Source organism: Pseudorca crassidens, chromosome 5 (assembly GCF_039906515.1).
Source record: "Pseudorca crassidens isolate mPseCra1 chromosome 5, mPseCra1.hap1, whole genome shotgun sequence".
Taxonomy (NCBI): Eukaryota; Metazoa; Chordata; class Mammalia; order Artiodactyla; family Delphinidae; genus Pseudorca; species Pseudorca crassidens.
The window spans coordinates 18053375-18079035 of NC_090300.1; positions in this window are offsets into that span (position 1 = coordinate 18053375).

Consider the following 25661-nt stretch of genomic DNA (forward strand, 5'->3'; position numbering starts at 1 on the left):
TGAAAGGCTAATTAAATTTCTTAAATGCACATTTTTTTTAAGCAAAAAGGTAGAACTTGTAGTTAATTGATTAAAACGGAACCATAAGTCTGTTGAGAATGGGTACCTGTGCTGCTTCTCTTTATCAACCAACAGAGCAGATCAACCTGGGCTGGATTTCAAAGGGGCAGGCAAAAGCCCTGTACTCTGGCTTCATCTCCCTTAACTGATGTCTAATTAACAAAGGATTATATCTTTAGTACCATAAGCAGAGACGAAGCTTCTCATGTGAATACCTCTAGAAATGGCAGCCCATAGTATCAATTAACACTCATGTTAGTAGCAATTATGTTACTATGTTTATCAAGCATGTGTCAAGCAGTCTGCATATAATTTCTATTTGATCCACAATAACCTTAAAAATATTATCATTTCCATTTTAAATATGAAGTAATTGTAACTTAAAGAAAGTAAATAATTATCACACACTAAATGGAAAAGCCAGGGGCTTCCGGGAAGATGGCGGAAGAGTAAGACGCGGAGATCACGTTCCTCCCCACAGATACACCAGAAATACATCTACACGTGGAACAACTCCTACAGAACACCCACTGAACGCTGGCAGAAGACCTCAGACCTCCCAAAAGGTAAGAAACCCCCCAGGTACCTGAGTAGGGCGAAAGAAAAAACAGAGACAAAAGAATAGGGACGGCACCTGCACCAGTGGGAGGGAGCTGTGAAGGAGGAAATGTTTCCAAACACTAGGAAGCCCCTTCGCGGGCGGAGACAGCAGGTGGCGGAGGGAGATAGCTTCAGAGCCGCGGAGGAGAGTACAGCAACAGGGTACGGAGAGCAAAGCGAAGAAATTCCCGCACAGAGGATGAGGGCCGACCAGCACTCACCAGCCTGAGGCTCGTCTGCTCACCCGCCGAGGCGGGAGGGGCTGCGAGCTGAGGCTCGGGTTTCAGTCGGAGCGCCGGGAGAGGACTGGGGTTGGCGGTGTGAACATAGCCTGCAGGGGCTAGTGCACCACAGCTAGCCGGCAGGGAGGCCGGAGAAAAGTCTGGAGCTGCCGAAGAGGCAAGAGACTTTTTCTTCCCTCTTTGTTTCCTGCTGCGCGAGGAGAGGGGATTAAGAGCGCTGCTTAAAGGAGCTCCAGAGACGGGCGCAAGCCGCGGCTAAAAGCGCGGACCCCAGAGACGGGCATGAGACGCTAAGGCTGCTGCTGCCGCCACCAAGAAGCCTGTGTGCGAGCACAGGTCACTATCCACACCCCCCTTCCGGGGAGCCTGTGCAGCCCGCCACTGCCAGGGTCCGGGGAGCCAGGGACAACTTCCCCGGGAGAACGCATGGTGCGCCTCAGGCTGCTGCAACGTCACGCCGGCCTCTGCCGCCGCAGGCCCGCCCCGCACTCCGTGCCCCTCCCACCCCGCGGCCTGAGTGAGCCAGAGCCCTCAATCAGCGGCTCCTTTAACCCCGTCCTGTCTGAGCGAAGAACAGACGCCCTCCGGCGACCTACACGCAGTGGCAGGGCCAAATCCAAAGCTGAGCCCCTGGGAGCTGTGAGAACAAAGAAGAGAAAGGGAAATCTCTCCCAGCAGCCTCAGGAGCAGCGGATTAAAGCTCCACAATCAACTTGATGTACCCTGCATCTGTGGAATACCTGAATAGACAACGAATCATCCCACATTAAGGAGGTGGACTTTTAGTGCAAGATTTATGATTTTTTCCCCCTTTTCGTCTTTTTCTGTGTGAATGAAAGGCTCTTGGTGCTGCAGCCAGGAGTCACTGCTGTGCCTCTGAGGTGGGAGAGCCAACTTCAGGACACTGGTCCACAAGAGACCTCCCAGCTCCACATCATATCAAACAGTGAAAATCTCCCAGCGATCTCCATCTCAACACCAGCACCCACCTTCACTCAACGACCAGCAAGCTACAGTGCTGGACATCCTATGCCAAACAACTAGCGAGACAGGAACACAACCCCACCCATTAGCAGAGAGGCTGCCTAAAATCATAAGAAGTCCACAGACACCTCAAAACACACCACCAGACGTGGACCTGCCCACCAGAAAGACAAGATCCAGCCTCATCCACCAGAACACAGGCACTAGTCCCTCCACCAGGAAGCCTACACAACCCACTGAACCAACCTTAGCCACTGGGGACAGACACCAAAAACAACGGGAACTACGAACCTGCAGCCTGCAAAAAGGAGACCCCAAACACAGTAAGATAAGCAAAATGAGAAGACAGAAAAACACAGAGCAGATGAAGGAACAAGATAAAAACCCACCAGACCTAACAAATGAAGAGGAAAAAGGCAGTCTACCTGAAAAAGAGTTCAGAATAATGATAGTAAAGATGATCCAAAATCTTGGAAATAGAATAGACAAAATGCAAGAAACATTTAACAAGGACCTAGAAAAACTAAATATGAAACAAACAACAATGAACAACACAATAAATGAAATTAAAAATACTCTAGATGGGATCAATAGCAGAATAACTGAGGCAGAAGAATGGATAAGTGACCTGGAAGATAAAATAGTGGAAATAACTACTGCAGAGGAGAATAAAGAAAAAAGAATGAAAAGAACTGAGGACAGTCTCAGAGACCTCTGGAACAACATTAAATGCACCAACATTCGAATTATAGGGGTTCCAAAAGAAGAAGAGAAAAAGAAAGGGACTGAGAATATATTTGAAGAGATTATAGTTCAAAACTTCCCTAATATGGGAAAGGAAATAGTTAAACAAGTCCAGGAAGCACAGAGAGTCCCATACAGGATAAATCCAAGGAGAAATAAGCCAAGACACATATTAATCAAACTGTCAAAAATTAAATACAAAGAAAATATATTAAAAGCAGCAAGGGAAAAACAACAAATAACACACAAGGGAATCCCCATGAGGTTAACAGCTGATCTTTCAGCAGAAACTCTGCAAGCCAGAAGGGACTGGCAGGACATATTTAAAGTGATGAAGGCGAAAAACCTGCAACCAAGATTACTCTACCCAGCAAGGATCTCATTCAGATTTGATGGAGAAATTAAAACCTTTACAGACAAGCAAAAGCTGAGAGAGTTCAGCACCACCAAACCAGCTTTACAACAAATGTTAAAGGAACTTCTCTAGGCAAGAAACACAAGAGAAGGAAAAGACCTACAATAACGAACCGAAAACAATTAAGAAAATGGGAATAGGAACATACATATTAATAATTACCTTAAATGTAAATGGACTAAATGCTCCCACCAAAAGACACAGATTGGCTGAATGGATACAAAAACAAGACCCATATATTTGCTGTCTACAAGAGACCCACTTCAGACCTAGAGACACATACAGACTGAAAGTAAGGGAATGGAAGAAGATATTCCAATCAAATGGAAACTAAAAGAAAGCTGGAGTAGCAATTCTCATATCAGACAAAATAGACTTTAAAATAAAGACTATTAGGAGAGACAAAGAAGGACACTGCATAATGATCAAGGGATCAATCCAAGAAGAAGATATAACAATTGTAAATATTTATGCACCCAACATAGGAGCACCTCAATACATAAGGCAAATACTAACTGCCATAAAAGGGGAAATCGACAGTAACACATTCATAGTAGGGGACTGTAACACCCCACTTTCACCAATGGACAGATCATCCAAAATGAAAATAAATAAGGACACACAAGCTTTAAATGAGACATTAAACAAGATGGACTTAATTGATATTCATAGGACATTCCATCCAAAAACAACAGAATACACTTTCTTCTCAAGTGCTCATGGAACATTCTCCAGGATAGATCATATCTTGGGTCACAAATCAAGCCTTGGTAAATTTAAGAAAATTCAAATTGTATCAAGTATCTTTTCCGACCACAATGCTATGAGACTAGATATCAATTACAGGAAAAAATCTGTAAAAAATACAAATACATGGAGGCTAAACAATACACTACTTAATAACGAAGTGATCACTGAAGAAATCAAAGAGGAAATTTACAAATACCTAGAAACAAATGACAATGGAGACATGATGACCCAAAACCTATGGGATGCAGCAAAAGCAGTTCTAAGAGAGAAGTTTACAGCAATACAATCCTACCTTAAGAAACAGGAAACATCTCGAATAAACAACCTAACCTTGCAACTAAAGCAATTAGAGAAAGAAGAAAAAAAAAACCCCACAGTTAGCAGAAGGAAAGAAATCATAAAAGTCAGATCAGAAATAAATGAAAAAGAAATGAAGGAAACAATAACAAAGATCAATAAAACTAAAAGCTGGTTCTTTGAGAAGTTAAACAAAATTGATAAACCATTACCCAGACTCATCAAGAAAAAAAGGGAGAAGACTCAAATCAATAGAATTAGAAATGAAAATGGAGAAGTAACAACTGACACTGCAGAAATACAAAAGATCATGAGAGATTACTACAAGCAACTCTATGCCAATAAAATTGACAACCTGGAAGAAATGGACAAATTCTTAGAAATGCACAACGTGCCAAGACTGAATCAGGAAGAAATAGAAAATATGGACAGACCAATCACAAGCACTGAAATTGAAACTGTGATTAAAAATCTTCCAACAAACAAAAGCCCAGGATCAGATGGCTTCACAGGCGAATTCTATCAAACATTTAGAGAAGAGCTAACACCTATCCTTCTCAAACTCTTCCAAGATACAGCGGAAGGAGGAACACTCCCAAACTCATTCTACGAGGCCACCATCACCCTGATACCAAAACCAGACAAGGATGTCACAAAGAAAGAAAACTACAGGCCAATATCACTGATGAACATAGATGCAAAAATCCTCAACAAAATACTAGCAAACAGAATCCAACAGCACATTAAACGGATCATACACCATGATCAAGTGGGGTTCATTCCAGGAATGCAAGGATTCTTCAATATATGCAAATCAATCAACGTGATACACCATATTAACAAATTGAAGGAGAAAAACCATATGATCATCTCAATAGATGCAGAGAAAGCTTTCGACAAAATTCAACACCCATTTATGATAAAAGCCCTGCAGAAAGTAGGCATAGAGGGAACACTCCTCAACATAATAAAGGCCATATATGACAAACCCACAGCCAACATCATCGTCAATGGTGAAAAACTGAAAGCATTTCCACTAAGATCAGGAACAAGACAAGATTGCCCACTCTCACCACTCTTATTCAACATAGTTTTGGAAGTTTCAGCCACAGCAATCAGACAAGAAAAGGAATCCAAATCGGAAAAGAAGAAGTAAAGCTGTCACTGTTTGCAGATGACATGATACTATACATAGAGAATCCTAAAGATGCTACCAGAAGACTACTAGAGCTAATCAATGAATTTGGTAAAGTAGCAGGATACAAAATTAATGCACAGAAATCTCTGGCATTCCTATACACTAATGATGAAAAATCTGAAAGTGAAATCAAGAAAACACTCCCATTTACCATTGCAACAAAACGAATAAAATATCTAGGAATAAACCTACGTAAGGAGACAAAAGACCTGTATGCAGAAAATTATAAGACACTGATGAAAGAAATTAAAGATGATACAAATAGATGGAGAGATATACCATGTTCGTGGATTGGAAGAATCAACATTGTGAAAATGACTCTAATACCCAAAGCAATCTACAGATTCAATGCAATCCCTATCAAACTACCACTGGTATTTTTCACATAACTAGAACAAAAAATTTCACAATTTGTATGGAAACACAAAAGACCCCGAATAGCCAAAGCAATCTTGAGAAAGAAAAACGGAGCTGGAGGAATCAGGCTCCCTCACTTCAGACTATACTACAAAGCTACAGTTATCAAGACAGTATGGTACTGGCACAAAAACAGAAAGATAGATGAAGGAAACAGGATAGAAAGCCCAGAGATAAACCCACACACCTATGGTCACCTTATTCTTGATAAAGGAGGCAAGACTATACAATGGAGAAAAGACAGTCTCTTCAATAAGTGGTGCTGGGAAAACTGGACAGCTATATGTAAAAGAATGAAATTAGAACACTCCCTAACACCATACACAAAAATAAACTCAAAATGGATTAAAGACCTAAATGTAAGGCCAGACACTATCAAACTCTTAGAGGAAAACATAGGCAGAACACTCTATGACATAAATCACAGACCCACCTCCTAGAGAAACAGAAATAAAAACAAAAATAAACAAATGGGACCTAATGAAACTTCAAAGCTTTGGCACAGCAAAGGAAACCATAAACAAGACCAAAAGACAACCCTCAGAATGGGAGGAAATATTTGCAAATGAAGCAACTGACAAAGGATTAATCTCCAAAACTTATAAGCAGCTCATGCAGATCAATAACAAAAAAACAAACAACCCAATCCAGAAATGGGTAGAAGACCTAAATAGACATTTCTCCAAAGAAGATATACAGACTGCCAGCAAACACATGAAAGAATGCTCAACTTCATTAATCATTAGAGAAATGCAAATCAAAACTACAATGAGATATCATCTCACATCAGTCAGAATGGTCATCATCAAAAAATCTAGAAACAATAAATGCTGGAGAGGGTGTGGAGAAAAGGGAACCCTCTTGCACTGTTGGTGGGAATGTAAACTGATACAGCCACTGTGGAGAACAGTATGGAGGTTCCTTAAAAAACTAAAAATAGAACTACCATATGACCCAGCAATCCCACTACTGGGCATATACCCTGAGAAAACCATAAGTCAAAAAGAGTCATGTACCAAAATGTTCATTGCAGCTCTATTTACAATAGCCCGGAGATGGAAACAACCTAAGTGTCCAACATCGGATGAATGGATAAAGAAGATGTGGCACATATATACAATGGAATATTACTCAGCCATAAAAAGAAACAAAATTGAGCTATTTGTAATGAGGTGGATAAACCTAGAGTCTGTCATACAGAGTGAAGTAAGTCAGAAAGAGAAAGACAAATACCGTATGCTAACACAGATATATGGAATTTAAGGGAAAAACTGTCATGAAGAACCTTTGGGTAAGACAGGAATAAAGACACAGACCTACTAGAGAATGGAGTTGAGGACATGGGGAGGGGGAAGGGTAAGCTGTGACAAAGCGAGAGAGAGACATGGACATATATACACTACCAAACGTAAGGTAGATAGCTAGTGGGAAGCAGCTGCATAGCACAGGGAGATCAGCTCGGTTCTTTGTGACCGCCTGAAGGGGTGGGATAGGGATGGTGGGAGGGAGGGAGACGCAAGAGGGAAGAGAAATGGGAACAAATGTATATGTATAACTGATTCACTTTGTTATAAAGAAGAAACTAACACACCATTGTAAAGCAATTATACTCCAATAAAGATGTAAAAAAAAAAAAAAAGGAAAGGCCAGTATTTGATACCAAGTCTCTATTCTTAAATCTAATAGTAATCATTTATCAGCATCACTTATGAAATGAAAAGTAATTATTATCTGGACATTAATTGGTTTTTTTGGCCACCCAGCCCAAAAGGGTTAGTGTGTTTTGGTAACCTTACCCTCATTTCCCTACTTTGAGCCCATGGGCTTTTCAGTGGTTGACCACATTTTCAGATGCAGAAGTGGGCTCAGATTGATTTAAACCAGTCAGCATGCTCCATTTTGGCCATAGTAATGGGTTCACTATGGGCATGTATGCAAATAAGCTGATGAATCATGAGCTAATATTTGGGCTTCTGGGAAAGAGAAGATTTCTCTATGTATTTTCTGCAGACTTGATGGTATGAGAGTATGAGGTCTGGAGCTGCAGTTATTTTGTGATGATCAAGATGAGTCTAAAGCTACCAGTGCCTAATACCTGGAGTATGAGAATGAAGAATGAAGCCAACCCTCATGAGCCAGAACAGAGAGAGGAATTCTGATGGTTATTTGCTTCTGAATCAAGCTGTGCCTGAAGATATCATTACTAAAAGACTCTGCAATTACGAGACAATTTTGTTTGTTTGTTTATGACAACTTAAGTTGTTTTCTATTGTTTCCAAGTAAACAAATCCTGATATTTTAATTTTACTCAAAAAGCACCGACCATAAAAGAAATAATTGGTAAACTAGACGACACTAAAATCAAGAACTTCTGATTGTGAAAAGTCATCATAAATTGAAAAAGTCTCAAACAGCAAAAAATTTATAACACGTAAAACTGAAGTATTAGTATCCAGACTATATAAAGAATTCTTACAAATCAAAAGATAATAAGAAACCAGTACATTTACTTTTACAATAAAACTGTATTATTTACACAAAATTTTTAAAAAGAACAAAGAAAGTACAGAAAGAACTTAAATGAAAAATGAAGGTCTCCTTTTATCACCCTATCTACAGTCCCATTCCCCTATGCGATATTACATTTTTAACCTTTTTTTATTATCCTGGTGGCTATACCAAAATATACACTGAAACATACAGTTTATATTATTAAAACTGTGTCATGGTGCAGGTATGCAAATGAGGCAGGACCACCCAGCCTGAGTGTTCCATACACAGTACATAGCCCATAGCCCATTCCCCCTCTAAATCTGTTGACTTAGAGATTGCAGGCTTTCCCCTCGGCTTCAGGAATCCTGAGTGCCTTGAGAATAACCTTTCTCTTCTCAATTCAATCTTCAACCTTTCCATGTGATTTCCAGAACTTGGTCAAAATCATCAGTGTGCTAATTTCACCCCTTCCCATTTTCAGTGTTGCTATGGATTCAATGTCAATAGTACACCTTTATTTTTATTTCCATGGAAATATTTTTATATAGGAAGAGAAGTAACCATGTTTCTCCAGGCTTTCATTTGGAAGCTGTGGTAGACGGATTTCTCAGATGGCCCCTAAATTCCCGGCCCTGGATATACATACTCCTTCTCCCATTTATTCAGTCAAACACTAATCCAGGTGTTGTTTCAGTTATTTTGCAGATGTAAATAAAGTCCCAAATCAGCGAACTTTAAGACTGTGTGGGCCTGATTGATTCAACCCTTTAAATCTGAGTCTAGACGTCGGAGATGGAAGAGGCCAGCAATTTGAAGACTGTAAGTGATTCTATGCACTATTGCTGGCTTGAAGATGGAGGGGGTCATGTGCCAGGGGATATAGGTGACCTCTAGGAGCTGAGAGGAGTCTCCAGCTTACAGCCAACAAGGAAACAGGGGCCTTAGTCCTATCATTGCAAGGAAATGAATTCTGCAAAAAACCTGATGAACTTGGGAACAGATTCTTTCTCAGAGCTTCCAGAGGGGAAGTCAGCCCAGATAATCTTGCTTTCAATTTTTGAGCTTTTAGCAGAAAACCCAGCCATGTCATGCTTGGACTTCTGACCTACAGAAGTGTGAGCTAATATATAGGTGCTGTTTTAAGTCACTAAATTTGTGGCAATTTGTTATGCAGCAATAAAAAATGAATTAAAAAGTCCAACTTCAAATACCAACCTTAGAACTTTTAAAAGCTCCACAGCTCTTGCTGAAATGCCTCCAAGGTTTAAGTTCTGGATAATGCATTCTACTGCCTTTTGTTTATGCTTGTTTCCTGAAAGCAATTCTCCTGTGGTAGATTTGTTAGTGAGGAAGCACCATGGGGCTGAATTTTTGGGATCACGATCTTTGCTCACAAGGGGAAAGTTAGCAGTAATCTTGGAAGCCTTGAAGGTTGAGAAAAGCTGAGAGTACTACCTAGATGGTGAATTTTATGTCAGGTTAAGTTTTAGTCATTCATTTGTTAAATAAGCATTTGTGGGTACTGACACTCCAAGCACAATAGTCTACTGGATAAAACTCATGCAAACAAAATATCATAGCACAATGCAATGAATGGTATGATACTTTTCTACTCAAAATGTGATGCACTTGGGAATATCTCTTAAATGTTGAATCTTAGACCTCACAACAAACCTACTAAATCAGAATCTGCATTTTAACAAGACAGGTGATTTGTAAGCACATTTAAGTTGGTAGAGCACGTCCATAATACTCTACAGCTGAAGTAAAAAGAGCTCAAGTGATAGTGAGGTTGACTAATTCCACCTGGAAGGTCTAGTCTTATCCCTGCAAAGAGGCACCAGGAGCAGAAGCTGCTTTGTCTTACCATGTTTTGAAAATTCACGTCTTGTTCCTGATCTTAGAGGAAACACTTTCAGCTTTTCACCGTTGATTATGATGTTAGCTGTAGGTTTGTCATATATGGCCTTTATTATGTTGAGGAAGGTTCCCTCTATGCCCACTTTCTGGAGAGTTTTTATCATAAATGGATGCTGAATTTTTTTTTTTTTTTTTTTGCGGTATGCGGGCCTCTTACTGTTGTGGCCTCTCCCGTCGCGAAGCACAGGCTCCGGACGCGCAGGCCCAGCGGCCATGGCTCACGGGTCCAGCCGCTCCACGGCATGTGGGATATTCCCGGACCAGGGCACGAACCCGCGTCCCCTGCATTGGCAGGCAGATTCTTAACCACTGTGCCACCAGGGAAGCCCCGGATGTTGAATTTTATCAAGGGTTTTTTTCTCAATCTATTGAGATGATCATATGGTTTTTATTCTTCAGTTTGTTAATGTGGTGTGTCATATTGAGTGATTTGTGGGTATTGAAAAATCCTTGCATCCCTGGGGTAAATCCCACCTGATCATGGTGTATGACCTTTTTAATGTATTGTTGGATTCGAATTGCTAGTATTTTGTTGAAGATTTTTGTGTCTATGTTCATCAGTGATATGGGCCTGTAATTTTCTTTTTTTGTGTGGTTTCTTTGACTGGTTTTGGTATCAGGGTGATGGTGGCCTCATAGTATGAGTTTGGGAGTATTCCTTCCTCTGCAATTTTTTCAAATAGTTTCACAAATATAGGTGTTAACTCTTCTCTAAATGTCAAACATATGATTTAAAATGTAATACATCTTAAGAATAGAATTCATCTGTGAAGCCATGTGGTCCTGGACTTTTGTTTTTTGAGAGTTTTAAAATGACAGATTCAATTTCAGTACTTGTAATTGGTCTGTTCATATTTTCGATTTCTTCCTGGTTCAGACTTGGGATATTGTACCTTGCTAAGAATTTGTCCATTTCTTAGAAAGAAGGTTGTCCAGTTTATTGGCATACAGTTGCTTGTAGTACTCTCTTATGATCCTTTGTATTTCTGTGGTGTCAGTTGTAACTTCTTTTTTTTTTTCTAATTTTGTTGATTTGGGCCCTCTCCCTTTTTTTTCTTGATGTGTCTGGCTAAAGGTTTATTAATTTTGTTTATCTTTTCAAAGAACCAGCTTTTAGTTTCATTGTTTTTTCTATTGTTTTCTACATCTTTATTTCATTTATTTCTGCTCTGATTTTTATATTTCTTTCCTTCTACTAACTTTGGGTTTTGTTTGTTCTTCTTTCTCTAGTTGCTTTAGGTGTAAGTTTAGGTTGTTTGAGGTTTTTTTTGTTTCCTGAGGTAATAGGAAACTGTTGTAAACTTCCCTATAAACTTTTGCTATAAACTTCCCTCTTAGAACTGATTTTGCTGCCTCTCATAGGTTTTGGATCGTCGTACTTTTGTTTTTATTGTCTCTAGGTAGTTTTTGTTTACCAAGAGATACACTGTTAGTGAGACTACAAATTGGTACAGCCACTATGGAGAACAGCATAGAGATTCCTTAAAAAACTAAAAATAGAGCTACCATATGATCCTGCAATCCCACTCCTGGGCATAAATCTGGAGAAAACCATAAGTTGAAAAGATACATGCACCCTAATGTTCATTGCAGCACTATTTACAGTAATCCAAGACATGGAAGCAACCTAAATGTCCATCAACAGGTGAATGGATAAAGAAGATGTGGCACATACATATGATGGAGTATTACTCAGCCATAAAAAAGAATGGAAATAATGCCATCTGCAGCAACATGGATGGACCTCGAAATTATCATACTAAGTGAAGTAAGCCAGAAAGAGAAAGATCATATTATGTTGCTTATATGTGGAATCTAGAAAAAAAATGATACAAATGAGCCTATATACAAAACAGAAAGAGACCCACAGACATAAAAAGCAAACTTATGGTTACCAAAGGGGAAAAGGGGAAGAGATAAATTAGGAGTTTGGGATTAACATATACACACTAGTATATATAAAATAAATAACCAACAATACATATATAACTGAGTTGCTGTGCTGTACACTGGAAACTAACACAACATTGTAAATCAACTATACTACAAGAAAATTGAAAATAATTTAAAAATAAAAAACCCAGTTGAAGTAAAAATAAAAAGACAAATATCCCAAGCATTCACTATAATAAGCCAAAATGTACTGAGGCAAAAAAGATTAAATTCGGCTTCAGTCATATTTTAAAGATAAAATTAAGCATAGTTTAAGGAAGAGATATTCTCTATTTCTTAGAAATATGAGTGGTGTTACTGATTGCTAATAGCATAATAACTTTTACCAGTGTGTTAACTCTGAACTTTATTCACAAAAAATATACTTCTTATAATACCTCTGTTCTGTCTATTTTGTAACCTATTTCATTGATTACATTCTTCAGATAGTTCACCTTAATCTTCAGGCTGAGAAATTACTTTGATTTATCCTTAAAAAAATGGAGATGAATTTATAGAGTGAAGAGATGAAAGGAGAAGATAGATGATATAGGTGAGCAGTGATGGGAAAATCAGAAAATTAAATCAGGTAAGATTAATCTTAGGACATCATTTCAATATGATAGATGGATCAGTGTGAGGAGCTTACACATCACTTCTATCCAAAATTATCTGGAAGTTATTGAGATAAACACCCAGTGGAATAAACACCTATGGAATGTGAACTATCAAATTAAGTAAACTTTCATTAATTGCTTCTACCTATTGTACCTAACTCAGTCTTTCCATAACCACTCAGTTAAATTGAACTTAATTGTAGATACATGAAAATATAGTTAACTTAGAATATCACTAACCTGAAAGATTACTTTTCTACATCTGGGATAATAAACTTCTTGGGGAAAGATGCTGATTTTTCTTTTGTACTCTAAATTTTTGTGTTCCATGCAAAAGGCATGTTTCCAATAAATGCTTATTGATTAATGAGTAAATAACAAAGTAATATGGAGAAGTATTAGAGATGATAGTTTTAGCCTCTCAATATGTATTTTGACCCTAAATCTTTACATCCTGACCTGCCCTTGAATTACACATCTACTAACCTATGAAAGTAAGACATGGGTTTCCAACGATTCATGGTAGTTATCTGAAACTCATCTTTTTCCCCCAGTCTTTCCCACACTGATGAAGCTCATTCTCAGAGGTTTCAGAATTGTTCTACCGGCTCTTTGGATAGTTATGACCAGATAACCCTCCTTCAGGTGGTCTCTAGAAACCTCTCATCCTGGTTTGCCAACTGACACCCCATTCAACCTGCTAGTTTAATGTGTGGGAGGAGAATTGTGTGACTCTGGTAAAATCTTTTTAAGAATTTTAGCTCTAGTTTTCCTATCAATGATGATTTTAAAGGAGCATTATTAATCTTTAAGAGTCCAAGGCTGTAGGAGGAAATATAATGGGTAAATATCTCCTTCTCCCTTTCTACTTTCCTCCAGATACATGGATATCGTTTGATAGAAGCTGGAAAAAAACTGCCTTTGTTAGCCTTGCAATGTCTTGATTTCATTGCCTACTTTTTTTTTACATCTTTATTGGAGTATAATTGCTTTACAATGGTGTGTTAGTTTCTGCTTTATAACAAAGTGAATCAGTTATATATATACATATGTTCCCATAAACCTGTAGACCAGACTTACCCTCCCATTTTTCTCAGTAGCTGAGGTATCAAACTCTCTGCTTTCTGTTTTATTTTGTCTTATGGAAAGGTAATATAGTAGAAACATGACAATGGAAGGTTTCTTCTGAATGGATGGAAATGAGTTCCACAGGCATAGAGATATTTGATCCACTATGGTGGTTTCCTGCATTATGTAACTCCATAGTCCCTGTACTTCACTGAATTTAGTTTTGGTCAATGATTGGATTAGAAGTGTAGTAACATGGAGTTAAACCATCTCTCTGAGAAACTGTATTGTATTTCATGATGCTATTTGCACCTGGGAATTAACTGTTGCTCAGACCAGTAAAACAGATAATCATATAGCAACTTCTTTAGAGTATGATATTGATTCCTCCCCATCCCTACCACCAAGTTTTAATATGGTATCCAGTTACCTTTGAGTTTCACATTAATGAGTCATAAATCTTATCAAGAAGGGTGTCTAGCACAACTAAAAAGTCAAATTGTATTTTATTTCAGTATAAACAAAAGGCTCCATTACGTTTTTTTTTTTTTTTTTTTTGCGGTCTGTGGGCCTCTCACTGTTGTGGCATCTCCCGTTGCGGAGCACAGGCTCCCGACGCGCAGGCTCAACGGCCATGGCTCATGGGCCCAGCGGCATGTGGGATCTTCCTGGACCGAGGCACGAACCCGTGTCCCCTGCATCGGCAGGCGGACTCTCAACCACTGCGCCACCAGGGAAGCCCCAACTTAATTCTTATACTAATATCGACTGAGCTTTTTTATCTTCTGTTTTACATATTTGGGATCACCTCATTCTGAAAGAAATAATTTTGTTGTTAGATAATACTGAAGCCAAAAACATAATGCCTCATGACTTCCCAGACGAAAACTTAGTGTGGAAACTTGCAGTAATGAAAATCATATTGTTATGCATCTTAATTATTATTTCTTCATGTAGTAAAATGAAATGAAGTTTCTCTCTTAAATGATGAAAATACAGTCTCTGTAATGGAAAAGTTTGGAACATTCCCTTAATAAATACAAAACAGCATACTAATTTCTTTCCCTTTGTCAACATTAAAAAGTATTGATTAAGTACACTTTATAGGGTTATCCAGAAAGATACATTTGATTTAGAAAGAAAAATAATAATTTCAGGGAAAAAAGTCTGCCTTTTAAATATATAAGTTGATAATTCACAAAAATTATGCACTATTTTTTCCCATATAAACTGCTATGTTGACCTATACTATCCTTACCTCATAATCCAACTATCTGTAGATACAGTGAGTTTATAAAAGAGATGTACAATTTTTTTTTAAAAAAAGAATCTTTGAGATACCTTAGTTCAAGAAAAAAGCAACTCAAAGAACATTTTCTTATTTTCAGGTAATTTTTTTTTTTTTTGCCGTATGCGGGCCTCTCACTGTTGTGGCCTCTCCCGTTGCGGAGCACAGGCTCTGGACGCGCAGGCTCAGCAGCCATGGCTCACGGGCCTAGCCGCTCCACGGCATGTGGGATCTTCCCGGACTGGGGCACAAACCCGTGTCCCCTGCATCGGCAGGCGTACTCTCAACCACTGCGCTACCAGGGAAGCTCTATTTTCAGGTAATTTTAATGATTAAAAATTGTTTGGGCAAAGGATTCATTTCTCAAATTCTACGACTTTTGTTAGCTTAATCAAGACAAAAGAATTCTTAAGATATTTTACATTTTAAATCATATGTTTGATATTTAGAGAGGAGTTAACACCTATCCTTCTGAAACTATTTCAAAAACTGCAGAGGAAGAAACACTTCCAAACTCATTCTATGAGGCCACCATCACCCTGATACCAAAACCAGACAAAGAAACCACAATATAAGAAAATTACAGGGCAATATCACTGATGAACATAGACACAAATCCTCAACAAAATACTAGCAAGCCAAATCCAACAATACATTAAAAGCATCATACACCATGATCAAGTGATATTTATCCCAGTGATGCAAGGATTTTTCAATATCCACAAATCAATCATTGTGATACACCATGTTAACAAATTGAAGAAAAAAAGCATATTAACATCTCAGTAGATGCAGAAACAGCATTTGACAAAATTCAACACCCATTTATGATAAAACTCTCCAGAAAGTGTGCATAGATGGAACACATCTCAACATAATAAAGGCCATATATGCAAACCTACAGGTAACACCATACTCAGTGGTGAAAAGCTGAAAGTGTTTTCTCTAAGATCAGGAACAAGACAAGGATGTCTACTCTCGCCACTTTTATTCAACATAGTTTTGGAAGTCCTATCCATGGCAGTCAGAGAAGAAAAGTAAATAAATAAAAGCAATCCAAATTGGAAAAGAAGAAGTAAAACTGTCACTGTTTGCAGATGACATGATACTATACATCGAAAATCCTAAAGATGCTACTAGATAACTACTAGAGCTCATCAATGAATTTGGTAAAGTTGCAGGATACAAAATTAATACACAGAAATCTGTTGCAGTTCTATACACTAACAATGAAAGATCAGAAAGAGAAATTAAGGAAACTCATTTACCATCACATCAAAAAGAATAAAATATCTGGGAATAAAACTACCTAAGGGGGCAAAAGACTTGTACTCTGAAAAGTTACAAGACACCATGAAAGAAATCAAAGACAACACAAACAGATGGAAAGATATACCATGTTCTTGGACTGTAAAAATCAATACTGTCAAAATGACTATACTACCCAAGGCAATATACAGATTCAATGCAATCCCTATCAAATTGCCAATGGCACTTTTTGCACACCTAGAAGAAAAAAATTTACAATTTGTATGGAAACACAAAAGACCCTGAATAGCCAGAGCAATCTTGGGGAAGAAAAACGAACTGGAGGAATCAGACTCCCTGACTTCAGACTACACTATAAAGCTACAGTAATCAAAACAGTATGGTACTGGAACAAAGACAGACTTATATATCAATGGATCAGGATAGAAAGCCCAGAAATAAATCCACACACCTATGGTCAACTAATCTACAACAAAGGAAGCAAGACTATACAATGGGGAAAAGACAGTCTGTTCAATAAATGGTTCTGGGAAAACTGGACAGCCACATGTAAAGAATGAAATTAGAACATTCTTTAACACCATACAGAAAAATAAACCCAAAATGAATTAAAGACCTAAATGTAAGACCAGATATTATAAAACCCTTAGAGGAAAATATAGGCAGAACACTCTGGCATAAATCACAGCAATATCTTTTTGGATCCACCTCCTAGAGTAATGGAAGCAAAAGCAAAAATAAACAAACGGGACCTAACTAAACTCAAAAGCTTTTGCATAGCAAAGGAAACCATAAACAAAACTGAAAGAACCCATAGAATGGAAGAAGATATTTGCAAATGATGCGACTGACAAGGGATTAATCTCCAAAGTTTACAAACAGCTTGTGCAACTCGATATAAAAAAAACAAACACAAAAACGTCTCAATCAAAAAATGGAGGAAGCCATACGTGTGTGGAGAGAGAGGGTATATAGGAAATCTGTGTACTTTCCCCTTAATTTTGCTGTGAACCTTAAACTTCTCTAAAAAAATAGTTTTAATTTTAAAAATTCTATTCAAAACCAAAAAAATCCATGAAGGAGTTTCAAAAGAAAATCAAAGATCCACATGAAAATTTGGTAATATCTTATTGAAGTACCTGACACAAACCCTGAATAAAAGGAATGACATATTATGTTCTTACATGTAAATATTTAATGTTATTAAAATGCCAGTTCCCCCCCAAATTAATATAAACATTTAATTCATTCTATAAGAATCTTAACATATCAATAAACTATTGGCATAGAGTTAGACAAACGTGTCCATGGGAAAGGACAGACTCCAGAACTCAGTTTACATGAGAATTTAATATATGGCTAAAGTGCCCTTTCCATTCAGTTGGGAATGGAAGGATTGTTTTTAAAATGATGTCCCTGATGCACATATTATACTAAAATAAATTTCAATGAAATAATGACTTAAATGTAAAACATGAAACAAGAAAAATCTTGCAAGGAGCTTAAGGAGGAGGAGAACCTTTTTTTCACCAAGACCAGGAAAATCAAATGCTTTAAAAAGAAACATTTCAAGGAAGAGACATTTTAATATTAAAAATGTAAGCATTTATGGCAGAATTTACCTTTAAAAAAGCCAATAGAAAAAACAGATGCATTATATATAACAGATGAAGGACTAACACCTAATATAGATGAAATTTTCTCATAAACATGCAGGAAAATGATAAAATATATAGAAACATAGATAAAAGATATGAATGAACAATTCACAGAAGAACAGATACAAATAACAGATGTGAAAAGATATTCAGATTCACTACTGGTTAGAAAATTGCAAATTAAATTGAAAGTGGTTGCTTACTTTAACTAGCCAAAAGAAAGAGTTGAGGAGAGTGAATTCCCACACCTGTTTAGCCAGTACAAATCAGTGCGGTCAATATTTTGAAACACCTCAGTGCTTGTTGGTAAAAATCTGCTACCCAAGAACTCCACCTCCCTCTCTGCCTCTCTGAGCTTTCTAACTCATGTCTTGTGTGGTCATGGGCCCACCACAGTCACTTTCCAAAAACTGTTGGCTCCACAAGTCTGGTGTGTACACTTATGACTGGAAGGAGGCCAGGAGGCAAGGTCAGGGCCCGTGGCATGTTAGAGGCCAGGAATGTCCAGAATGCGGGTCCCTACTTTCTCTGTTCTTGTTGATTTTCACCTCTACTTTATGAAACAAGTTTATGAATACTCAACAACCGCCCACCAAACACCAAAGCATCAAAAACACTGATTTGATCAATAAAAATGAGAGTTAGTGCTGTTCATAATGCTTGCTCGGTGCCTAGAACCATTTTAAACATATAATAATCAATTCAAAGACTATAATTATCAACATCACCATTTTACAGATGACAAAACTGAAGACATATTAATTAAAAATTAAGCAGAGGGCTTCTGACAGAGTCATTGTGATTAAACCTCCTGCTGAGAATAACTAGAAATGTTGAACTAGCTGTACAAGTATTGGTGTGTGTGGGGGGACTGGGCTTGAGACAATTACAGAGCTTCCAAGATCATGAAGAAATACCATATCAACTCTGGGAAAAGAAAAAAATCCAGAGAGACCAGCCAAGCACTTAAAGTCACATTTACCCTTAGAGTTTTGGGCAGTATAGGTAAGGTAGTTGAGAGGCTGAGTAGTATTTACAATGGTTTCAAGGGACTATTGATGACAAAAGGATGACTGGGATGACAAAAGTTGGAGCTTTTTGAAAAGAGAAAAAAAAGAGTGATGACCCTGACAAGCCCAAGTACTTGGAGGAGCTCTGGGTATCTGAGAATGTCATAGTTGGAATGGGAGAGGAGGGGCAGAGCAGCCAAGATTCAAGTTAATGGTGTATCTAGAAAAATTTAAATTCTTGATATTGAATTAAGGCGGTTCCAGATTGCTAATGTAACTTGATACCTGGAAAAAGATAACATCATCCTAGGCCTCAAATTATTTCTAAAAATATTTTTAAAATAAAATTTCTGGGATATAATATACCAGGCATATAAGAATTGAAGAAGTGAAACCTCCTCCAAACGAAAAAGACATTCGAAATAATAGCTCCAGTAGGTTTTTTTGATATTGAGCTGCATGAGCTATTTGTATATTTTGGAGATAAATCCTTTATCAGATGCTTCATTTGCAAATTCTCCCATCCTGAGGATTGTTTTTTCATCTTGTTTATGGTTTCCTTGATACTGTGTATAAAATAGGTAACTAATGAGAACCTACTGTATAGCACAGGGAACTCTATTCAGTGCTCTGTGGTGACCTAAATAGGTAGGAAATCCCAAAAAGAGGGGATGTATGTATACGTATAGCTGATTCATCTTTCTGTACAGTATAAATTGACATAATATTGTAAAACGACTATACTCCAATTAAAAAAAAAATAATAGCTCCAAATATTGGAAGATCAGGCATAGAATTTAAAATAATTATACTTATCGTGTATGGATAAAAGGCAAGACTGCAAATTTTGGCAGAGAACTGGAAACCATAAAAAATGGCATAACAGATTTTAAAAAGAGCATTAATAGAAATCCTCAAACTAACAAGTTTAACAACTAGATATAAAAACTCAGTGGTTGGATTTGATGGATGTTTAAATGCAACAAAAGAGAGAATTAGTGACCTATCAACTAAATTGGAAAAAATATCCGAAATGCAGTCCAGGAAGATACTGTCATAGAAAATACAAAAGAGTAGATAAGAGATATGAAAGATACAATTAGAAGTCAAATATATATAAAATTTGAACTACAAAAGGATTTTAAGCCTTTATTTTCTAATATAAAGCATTTATAGCTATAAATTTCCCTCTAAGTACTTCTTTAGTACTTCCCTTTATTTTTTATTTATTTTTTTAACATCTTTATTGGAGTATAATTGCTTTACAATGGTGTGTTAGTTTCTGTTTTATAACAAAGTGGATCAGCTATACATATACATATCCCCATATCTCTTCCCTCTTGCATCTCCCTCCCACCCTCCCTATCCCACCCCTCTAGGTGGTCACAAAGCACCGAGCTGATCTCCCTGTGCTATGCGGCTGCTTCCCACTAGCTAACAATTTTACATTTGGTAGTGTATATATGTCCATGCCACTCTCTCACTTTGTCCCAGCTTACCCTTCCCCCTCCCCGTGTCCTCAGGTCCATTCTCTAGTAGGTCTGCACCTTTATTCCTGTCTTGCCCTTAGGTTCTTCATAACCAATTTTTTTTCTTAAAGATTCCATATATATGTGTTAGCATACGGTATTTGTTTTTCTCTTTCTGACTTACTTCACTCTGTATGACAGTCTCTAGGTCCATCCACCTCACTACAAATAACTCAATTTCGTTTCTTTTTATGGCTTAGTAATATTCCATTGTATATATGTGCCACACCTTCTTTATCCATTCATCTGTTGATGGACACTTTGATTGCATCCATGTCCTGGCTATTGTAAATAGAGCTGCAGTGAACATTGTGGTACATGACTCTTTTTGAATTATGGTTTTCTCAGGGTATATGCCCAGTAGTGGGATTGCTGGGTAGTATGGTAGTTCTATTTTTAGTTTTTTAAGGAACCTCCATACTGTTCTCCATAGTGGCTGTATCAATTTACATTCCCACCAACAGTGCAAGAGGGTTCCCTTTTCTCCACACCCTCTCCAGCATTTATTGTTTGTAGATTTTTTGATGATGACCATTCTGACTGGTGTGAGGTGATATACCTCATTGTAGTTTTGATTTGCATTTCTCTAATGATTAATGATGTTGAGCATTTTTTCATGTGTTTATTGGCAATCTGTATATCTTCTTTGGAGAAATGTCTATTTAGGTCTTCTGCCTAGTACTTCCCTTTAGCTTCCCCTCCCTACCATTTTTGATATGTTGTAGATTCTTTTTTATTTAATTAAAAATGCTTTATATTTTCACTGTGATTCCTTTATTGGTCCATGCATTATTTACAAGGATGTTACTTAATTTTCAAATATTTGGAGTTTTTTAGAAATATTCATTACTGATTTCTAATTTATTTCTGAGGTGGTGAGAGAATGTACTTTAAATAATTTTATTTAAAAAAACTTTTTATGACTTGTCTTATGGCCAAGAATATTCATCTATCTTACTGAATGTTCTGTGGGCACAGAACATGCTGTTGTTATGTGGAGGATTTTATACAACTACATTAAATCAAGTTGATTATAATATTATTCAAGTCTTCCATATCCTTATTGAGTTTCCAGCTACTCGTTCTATCAATTTGTTATAGAGTGCTGAAACCTCAATTATAATTGTAAGTTTGTCAATACTGTATGATATCACTTATACGTGGAATCTAAATAATACAACAAACTAGTGAATATAACAAAAAAGAAGCAGACTTACGGAAATAGAGAATGAACCAGTGGTTACCAGTGGGTAGAGGGAAGAGTAGAGGGGCAATATAGGGGAAGGGGGATTAAGATGTACAAACTATTAGGTACAAAATAAGCTACAAGGATTTATTGTATAACATAGGAAATATAATCAATATTTTATAATAGATATAAATGGAGTATAACCTTAAAAACTGTGAATCACTGTATTGTACACCTGTAACATATAATATTGTGCCACTATACTTCAATTAAAATTTTAAAAATAATTGTAAGTTTGTCTATTCCTCATTTCAGTTCTATCAGTTTTTACTTCATGAATTTCAAAGCTTTGTTATTAGATTCAAGCACATTTACTATTATTATGTTCTTTCAATGAACTTTGCCTTTCACCATTATGAAATACTGCTCTATACTTATGGTAATATTCAAGGTAATTATCAATGTGGTAATCAGTGTCCAAAAATTTATCCAATATTAATATAGTTGCACTTGCTTTATTATCGTTAGTGTTAGTATCCTATATCTTTTTCATACTTTTATGTGTATTCTATCTGTAACTTTATATTAAAGTGTTTCTTGTAAACAATATATAGCTTATTCTTGGGTTATCTAGTCTGTCAATCTCTGCCTTTTAATTACAATATTTAAAATAATTACATTTAATGCTAGCAATACAGTTGAATTTAAATCTCTCATCATGCTGTTTTCCCTTTTTCCATCTGCTCCTTATTATTATATAATATTTTTCTTGTCTTCTTTTGCATTAGTTAAGCATTTTATCTCCACTCTTGGCTTATTATTTATAAACTTTTTGTTTTATTTTTTATTGATTGCTCTATGGCTTACAATATGAATATCTAAGTCATCACAGCTTTTTTTCAAATATTTTTCTACTTCATATATCATGTAAGAGCCATTCAGCCATATACTTTTATTCTCCCTCCTATTTCTATGTATAAGCCCCACAATATATTATTATTACTGCTTTAAGCAATTATTTATTCATGTAAAACTTTTGAGATAAAATTCACATAACATAAAATGCAGCATTCTAAAATATACAACTCAGTGACTTTTAGTAAATTTACCATGTTGTGCAACCACTGCCATTCTCTAATTCCAGAATATTTCCATTATTCCCAAAATAACCCTGTATCTGTTAGTAGTCACTCCCAGTTCCCTTACCCTATCACCTGGAAACCACTAATATTTCTGTCTCTATAGATTTGCCAATTCTGGTCATTTTATATAAGTGGAATCAAGTAATATTTAGCTTTTTGTGTTTGGTTTCTTGCACACACATAATGTTTCCAAGGTTCATCCATGTTGTAGCATGTATCAAGTCTATTCTTTTTGAGTAGGATTCCATTGTATAAATAGTCCTATAAATATTCTGTTTATCCATTATATTCTGATGGATACCTAAGGTGTTTCTAGTTTTCATTCCTTTTTGTGGCTGAATAATATTTTATTGTATGGATATACCACATTTTTAAATCTATCAGTTGAAGAGCATTTAGGTTGTTTCCACTTTTGGGTATTATGAATAATTCTTCTATGAACATATATATATATACAAGTTGGTTTGTGTGTGTGTGTGTGTGTGTGTGTGTGTGTGTACATATGCTTTCACTTCTCTTGGATATATACCTAGAAGTGGAATTTCTAAGTCATATGGTAAACTCTAGTAGGAACTACGAAACAATTGTTTACAGTGCTGCACAATTTTACCATCCCAAACAGCATTGTATAATGGTTTCAATTTCTCCACACTCTTACCAACAATTGATTTCCTTTTTAATTTTATGATTATAGTTGTCCTAACGAGCATGAGGTGGTATCTCATTATGGTTTTGATTTGCCTTTCCCTAACAACTAATGATGTTGAGCATCTTTTCATGTGGTTATTGGTCATTTGTATATCTTCAAATTGGGTTCTTTGTCTTTTTACTGTTGAGTTATAAGAGTTTTTTAAAAAAAATATTCAAGATACTAGTTTCTTATTATATATATTATTTACATATTTTATCCTATTGTGTAGGTTGTATTTTCACTTTCTTGATAGTGTCTTTTGATGCATAACAGTCTTAATTTTGATGAAGTCCAAGCAATCATTTATTTTTTTTAAATAATAATGAGGAAAAACATTTTATAATTACCCACATATTAAATATTCCAGTTCTGTTCATTTCTATGAGTAGAATTAAAATTCTATCTAACACCTTCTTCCAGCTTCAATATCATCCTTAATATACTTATTGTCCAGATCTGTTGGTGACAATGCCCTTCAAGTTTTGTTTATCTAATAATGTAAAAGAGGGAGGTGAGATAGCTTCGCTATTTAATATCTCTGTAGTATATTGCTTCATTTTATAACAAGCATGTTTTAATATTATTATCAAACAAGAATTTAAAAAGAGAAAACCATATTCAACTTTGACAAGGGTTAAATTTACTCTTTAAGGCGATTTTGCCCTAAAATTAGCATGTTACTCATTACAAAGAAAAGAAATAAAATTTTATGTTTGGTCTCTTAATATTTTCCAGATTGGAATTTCTGTCCTGCTATTCCTTGGAAACCCACTTATTGAATATATTTTGAATGAGAAACCCACTGAGACATTTCTTAGATGGGCAAATAAAGTCAAAATGAGAAAAAAATATTCAAAGAAATTTAGGTCAACCAGTTCTATTATTATGACTACCTATGTGGAAAGGTTTCAAAATAGCACATATTTTCTAACTTCTTAATCATCAAATTTTCTTACATTATATTCAGTGAGAATTATAAAAGTATGGAATGATGTTGATAATATGAAGTTACTTTTGGTTCACAAACATGCAACTTCAAAGAGTAAGAGAAGTTCTACAGAGAAAAATGTTGAAAGTAGTATAAAAATATTATAGGCTCCCCCAGACACTTGAGAATTATTCATGATGCTATTTAACTTCATTAGCATATCACACTTTCCATATCCAGTCTGGAGGAAGAAGTAGGAAAGTAATTCAGTATTTATCATTTGAGCTATTTACAGTCTTAAGTGAACAACTGTTATTTCACAGAGTGAGCTACTTCTGACAGATTGAGGTTCTTCCTATAGATGATGAAAAAAGAACTAATTTTTAAAAGTGAACTTAATTCATATAGGTAACTCATCCATACACTATGATTTATAGGAGGGAATGGGATTTATTGTGAGGTGGAGGATATGTTTTTTCCACCCTCTATAGCAACTGGATTACTAATTTTGTGAGTGCTTGTGTTTTACTTGTAGTGTAGCAACACTGGACATCGTATCAGAATTTTGAGTCTTAGATCTGTTATTAACTAGTGGGATGATCTTAAGTAAGTCATTTAAAAATTTCTAAATCCAAGATTACTCACATCTAAAATCGGACTCTACCTATCACACAAGACTGATTAGAAATCAAAATAAGGTAATGTTTGTAAAAGCAGTTTGTAAACTATAACATTCTATACAAATGTATCATTATCATCTCAATCATCACTGAACCATTCTCCACCCATCACTTTAAAAAAATCTACCTTCTCTCTCATAAGAAACCTTGTATTTTATGTATAAATGAGGAATGCCATATTTCTATCCCCTTCCATAAAAAAATGAAGGAGAAAAAAATGGAAGAAAGTCTGGTTTAATATTTTAAGCATGTAATGATATCGCTTACATGAGGAATCTGAAGAGAATATGATATAAATGAACTTATTTACAAAGCAGAAACAGACTCACAGACATAGAGAATGAACTATGGTGACCAGGAGGGAAGAGTTGGGGGAGGGATAGATAGGGAGTTTGGGATTGACATGTACACACTTCTATATTTAAAATACATAACCAACAAGGACCTTCTATAAAAAAAACATAAATAAAAAATAGAATAAAATAAGGAAAAAATGTAATTTAATTAATAGATGAGGACATTTCAGTGTTCCATGAAGAG